Source organism: Fukomys damarensis, unplaced genomic scaffold, assembly GCF_012274545.1.
Source record: "Fukomys damarensis isolate Sample0158 unplaced genomic scaffold, DMR_v1.0_HiC HiC_scaffold_1, whole genome shotgun sequence".
NCBI lineage: Eukaryota > Metazoa > Chordata > Mammalia > Rodentia > Bathyergidae > Fukomys > Fukomys damarensis.
Window position 1 is genome coordinate 22840087 of NW_022900913.1, and position 6107 is coordinate 22846193.

General features: G+C 36.1%; 1 pseudogene; it reads left to right on the forward strand.

Annotated features, from left to right (window-relative positions):
* Positions 1–3812: 3812 nt before the first annotated feature.
* Positions 3813–4630, forward strand: LOC104849124 (annotated as a pseudogene).
* Positions 4631–6107: the final 1477 nt, after the last annotated feature.

The following is a 6107-nucleotide window of genomic DNA, read 5'->3' on the forward strand; positions in this document are numbered from 1 at the left end:
CTAAGATACAGATTTAACCTTTAAATTAGAGTTCTGAAATGAATATTATAACATTCTTTCCTGTGTGGAATTAATTTAGAAATCCTGTGCCAATGTCTCTCTAAGGACATTGAGATCTGCTGGTATATAGGGGAGAGACTTTGAAGGCTGTGTAGAGGAGTGTGAGCCTTCAGTTGACCAATTTGAGTTGCAACCAATCCTCGGGAACAAACGGAGTTTGTAAGTCAAGGATATGCTGTATTGGTATTTGTTGGCTTATTCCTGTAAGGCCATAAGCATTTTCAAGCATTGCTTTAAAGGTGTTTCACACCAACGTAAATGGAACAATCAGCTTCTAAACTTCAAATCAAGACTTCTCTGGATTCTTATTTGCTATCAATTGATGGATGCCTGAAATTATCTTCCATCCAAAGCAAGTTAAATTCCATGCAATATAATTACACTTTAAAAAGAAAAAACATCTCATAATAAAATGAACAAAGATAAATTCATAAAATGCAGGGCTTTATGAGCCAGGATATTTTTATTTTTTTAATTTAATGATCACATTCTCATTTGTTTCCAAATAGCGTGCTTGTTCTTTTTAACATAACTCTGCCACTTCTAGATATCATATTCAAATAAGACAGTGTTTGAAGCAGAAAGAGATTCCAGATTTCTTTTCAGAGGACAAGCTTGCATCTCTTAGAATTTCCCAGAGGATATATTCTCTCATGTCATTGCAACATTTATTTTCCTGCAGATATGCTTCTGCCATTCTCTTCCACAGGAAGTCATCTTAATATGATGAGGTTAAACTAATTAAGATTTATATGTGGGCACTGCACTGAGGGGTACGGTTTCATGGAGGCATGAAAATATCTTTAATTGCATTATGTTAATAAGTTGAAAGATGTTCTTTGGCAGGCAACAATAAAAAAATAATATTAGGAGTAGTATCAAATTTTAGAAGTTCCCCCAAAAAAACTCCCTTTAATAATCCTTTACAACATTAAAAACTGTTCCAGTTCAGTAATTACTGTAGAGAAAATCTCTCACCTAATTTTTTCTGTAGGTCCATCATTATCATTTGTATTCAATTTTTAATGTAATTTTAAAAATAATAATATTAAATTTCCATCAAATTCCCTAAATTTTGCACATTGGGGGAAACAAGTTTTGGGAACACTTAAGTGACATTTTCAAGGATATTTAGCTAATAAAAGTAGCCTGAGTCTGTTGGACCTCAGAAACCGTTCCTTTATCTATAGTCAGAGCTTCCCGTATATATTTAAATATACACATTGAAATGCAGAAATGAATAGCTAATAATGCACATCTTTTTAAAAATATTTTATGCTAGCAGTTTTCTAACAGTGCAATTTTTTCTAATTGATCGAATCATCTAGTTTGTACCTGTACATGTAAAGATACCACATGTTGGTATTTTTTTTTTTTTCTAATAAAAAAGGAAATGAGATCTAAACTAGCTGAACTTAAGGTTTTATACTGTGTGATGAGTCTAAGGCACAAAATAAAACCAAGTAGATATAAAGTACTTTACTTTGAGTTCCATTCCCATTTGCTAATCTTTCAATTTCCTTTGGTTCTTTTAGGTTTCAATAGCTTTCAGAAGGAAAATCTCCCAGTGGCTTCATATGTGTGATATATAACAGACATCAAGATTAAAATCAGCTTTTTTGTTTGTTTGTTTGGGATTTCTCTGTGAGTCAAATCCCTAAGATATCCCCACCTTTATTTAAAACTGCCTGATTTATACCAGATGAATAATGGCTCAGAGAAGGGTACTCACTAAGACAAAGTAGAGGATTGGGGAGACCAAGCAGATGATAAGAGAAAAACCCTAATTTTATTTGTTGAGCCAGTTTCAGAAAAGAAGAGTTTTCCCCTGCGCACTGGGAAATGAACTTATTTTGGAAATGATTAATGAAAAAGAAGAGCAACAGTGTTTAGCAGTCACTTGTGTTCTTCGTTTCCCTCAGCAGGTGAAAAGGCTGTCACAGGGAACTTCATCCACCTACTTTCTACCTCACTGTAATATCAGATTTTAGAATCTCTCTCAGGACAAAATAAAATATGGATAAAGCCAAAGAATGAGATAAACAGCCACCAAGAGTTGTCTCTCAATCGATGTTCGTGTTGCATAGTTTCTACATTAGTTGAGTGATTAAGCTTCTGTTATTTCTTATTGCTAATGTAAAAGAAATGGGTATACAGTATTTTACAGGCTGCATGATGTTCTATAGAAAGTTATGTTGAAATTGTGGCTTAGCGGTAAAGCCCTTCCCTAGAATGCAAAGGCCCTGGGTTCGGTCACTTACACTGAAAAAATACCACTGGAACTGCAATTACTCATTTTAAAAGAAAGAACTTTACAATAAAATAGCTCAAGAAAATTTAGGAAAAATTCCCATCCTAGGATAAGATAACTACATGAGGAAATGCCATTAGCAACTCGATAGGTACCTGCTTTGAGGTTCATTTGTTTGGTACGGTCCATGAAAATATATTTGGATTTGTAACTTTGCATTAGACCGAGGTTGTCATTTCTTCACCTAAGATTCTTGGATTTAGTTATATTTCACTGACAGGTATAAAATGATTGAAATTGGTTTAGGAGCTAAAGTTTGTGTAATGTGAGAGAGTACACCCAGTAGTTATTATATTGCAATAATCTATTTACCAATTGTATTACATAGCAACAGTTCGATGTAGAATTGTACATACTTATAGTCACCTTTTCTTTGTATATATCCATCTAAATAGAAAAAATAACTGCAAAACTTTAAGGAATTGCTGTTTCTCTGAGCTTACTAGGATTGATCCTCAAAGTTCTAATCATGGTACATTTACTTCCTGTCCACCACTGTACCCCTGTGACTCACAAACACCTTCCTTCTTAACAGAAAAAACTCAGCTGAATAAGTTATACCTTGAAACATATAAATATGGAGGTTGAGACAATGCTTACGATGGGGAAGAATTTTTGGTCTGTTTTATTTTTAAAGAAAGAGAGATTAAGAGAGATCGAAAGAGATCCCACAGACTTTCTAATTTCCAATTATCAGGGTTAATTTCTCTTTTCTTTTCAAATATCATAGCTAGAGGGAAAATGATTTCAAGACCACTTTGTTTAGGTGGAAATAACAGGTTGAAAATTGGAGAAATGTGGGAATACCTTTCTTAAAAATGAAAATCTTTATCTGGAGTCTGAATTGCTTTCTTTTTAATATTTCAAATTATAAGAAAGATTTAAATTCAAATATTCACTATTGAAGAACTTTGCATGCTTTGCTTTGTCCCCATCTTTTAATTATTTATGTATTCTATTCATCAGCAGTGATTTGCCTTAAGACCCATAATAAGGAAACTGTATGGATGCTTGTCTTTGGGATCAGCAACAAATGAGGATTAATTCCAGTTTTCAGCTTAGTTGGTAAAGGAGAAATCCCTAGATGAATAAACAGGAATAGGAGCTTCTGACATGAGAGAACAGCAGCCTTAATAAAAGACCCTGCATTAGCAGATAAAAGGAAAATCTGTGGAAATTTAACTTGAGAAGAGTTGCTGTAATAAAGCAGGTACAATGGAGCTTAAAGAAACTCACTAACAAATTTTGGGATGTAGATTTGCTAGCAAGGTATTAAATTACATGTATGTTATACCGGATTTCCTGATTTCCTGCATAAGTTTGCCTTTAGGAAATGGAAATAGGTCCTAACTTATTAAAATTAAATTTGACCAAATATTAGAAATCAATATTTATTTAAAATTTCATTAAATCTGAGAAAGTTATGAAATCCTAAAGTTCTATGGGAGAGTATTTTAGAAATAATGGCAAACACGCTTTGATCATCTATGACGACTTATCTAAACAGGCTGTTGCTTACCTTCAGATGTCACTGCTGCTCCGTCGACCCCCTGGCCGTGAGGCCTATCCTGGTGATGTTTTCTACCTACACTCCTGGCTGCATTAGAGAGAGGCCAAAATGAATGATTCATTTGGTGGTGGCTCCCTGACTGCTTTACCAGTCATAGAGACCCAGGCTGGTGATGTGTCTGCTTATATTCCAACAAATGTCATTTCCATCACTGACGGACAGATCTTCTTGGAAACAGCTGTTCTACAAAGGTATCCGCCCTGCCATTAATGTTGATTTGTCTGTGTCCCATGTTGGATCTGCTGCCCAAACCAGGGCTATGAAGCACGTGGCAGGTACCGTGAAGATGGACTTGGTTCAGTATCGTGAGGTTGCTGCTTTTGCCCAGTTCGGTTCTGATCTCGATGATGCTACCCAACAGCTTCAGAGTTGTGGTGTGCATTTGACTGAGTTGCTAAAGCAGGGACAGTATTCTCCCATGGCTATTGAGGAACAAGTGGCTGTTATCTATGAGGGTGTAAGGGGCTATCTTGATAAACTGGAGCCCAGCAAAATCACGAAGTTTGAGCAGGCTTTCTTGTCTCATGTTGTCAGCCAACAACACCAAGCCCTGTGGGGCAATATCAGGGCTGATGGGAAGATCTTAGAACAGTCAGATGCAAAACTGAAAGAGATTGTAACAAACTTCTTAGCTGGATTTGCAGCATAAACTCATGGATTCACATCAGATACTGCAGATACTGGTTTGGTTTTGTCATTGGTTCTTCTCGTTAAATCAGTTTCATTTGTAGAAGGTATCCTCTCATACCCCTGATGTACAGAAATCATGTTAAAATAAAAGTTCCATATTATGTGGTGGGAAAAACAAAAAACAAAAAACAAAAAAAACAGCTGCCTCTGCTGGTTTGTTTGTTGTTTGTTTGGTCCAGCACACAATTGTCAAGATTTCATCCTTGCCTCTTTTCTCATCTTTCTGGTCAAAATTTCTCCTGGAGAAATCTTTAAAATTTAAATAACTGGAGCCTCTAACTACAGAGAAGTTATTTTTGGCAGCTGTAGTCTTCTCCAGCTAAAAATAGCTGAGACAAAACCAATGTTTTAATAATCCTTTTGCTACCCTTTGCCATGGCACTAATATTGTGTTGGATTCCCTTGTGCAAACACATTGAAAACTCATTTCCTAACTCTAAATATTGGGGACATGGTTTTGTTTTATTATTAGCCTGTTTTGTGCTACTATAAAAAAATACCGAGTGCCAAATTGTTGATACAGAGTGTAAATGTGTTTTTCTCACAGTTCTAAAGGTCAAAAAGTCCAAGATCAGTGTACCAGCACATTGAGTAGTCTGACAAAGCTGCATTTTTCAGAGGGGTGAAATACTGTGTCCCACACACAGAAGAAAGGGGCAGGGAGGAAGACATCTTATTTTTCAATCCCTTTTACAGGGATGCCTAATCTCATTCATGAGGACAAAGCCCACAAAAAACTCCATCGCCTCTCCTAGTTTTGGTAGAATCTCCCACTGTTGTTGCACTGTTTCAACATGAGATTTGGAAGGATTGAAAGCATTAACTGTTCAGAAATTAACACAGTTCCAAGAACCTAAAAAAGCTTATTAGATGATTAAGTATTGAATGAGTGGAAGAGGAAAATTTGGGGGTGATGGTCCTACAAGATTCCTAAACAGTGATAGGAACAAAGCAAAACCTAGACAGGAAAATAAAGTATATAAAAGGAAGGATTTTGAAGAGTGGAGGGTGTCAGAACACATATCTACCCAGAGCGTGAAGACCTGAAGACATAGTGAGAAGATCCACTGAGGGACGCCTGGCCAGATCCTGCCCTCACGATACTCAAAGGGAAGCGCTTGGACCAAGCACTGCAAGTCTCCAGAATTTTGAGAAAGCTTCTTTCACTATTTCAAGCCACACAGTGTGTGGTCTCTTATTACGGCAGTCCTGCAAAACAAATGAAGATGTTAGTATGTGAATTTAGGTTGTGTAATTATTAGCATGTGAAATTTAGTGTCCCTACTGGAGAAAATGGCCTCTATAGAACAAAGAATTGCATCTTTTTCCTGAAGAAAAGAGCAGGTCTCAATTTGCAACTTAGGCATGCATCCCAGAGAGGAACCGCGACCTGAGTAGCAGTTGGTGTTTTCCATCAAGATTTAAATGCAATTCTAATAAAAATTATGTTTGTTTGCACTAGAGTTAGATGTTTAA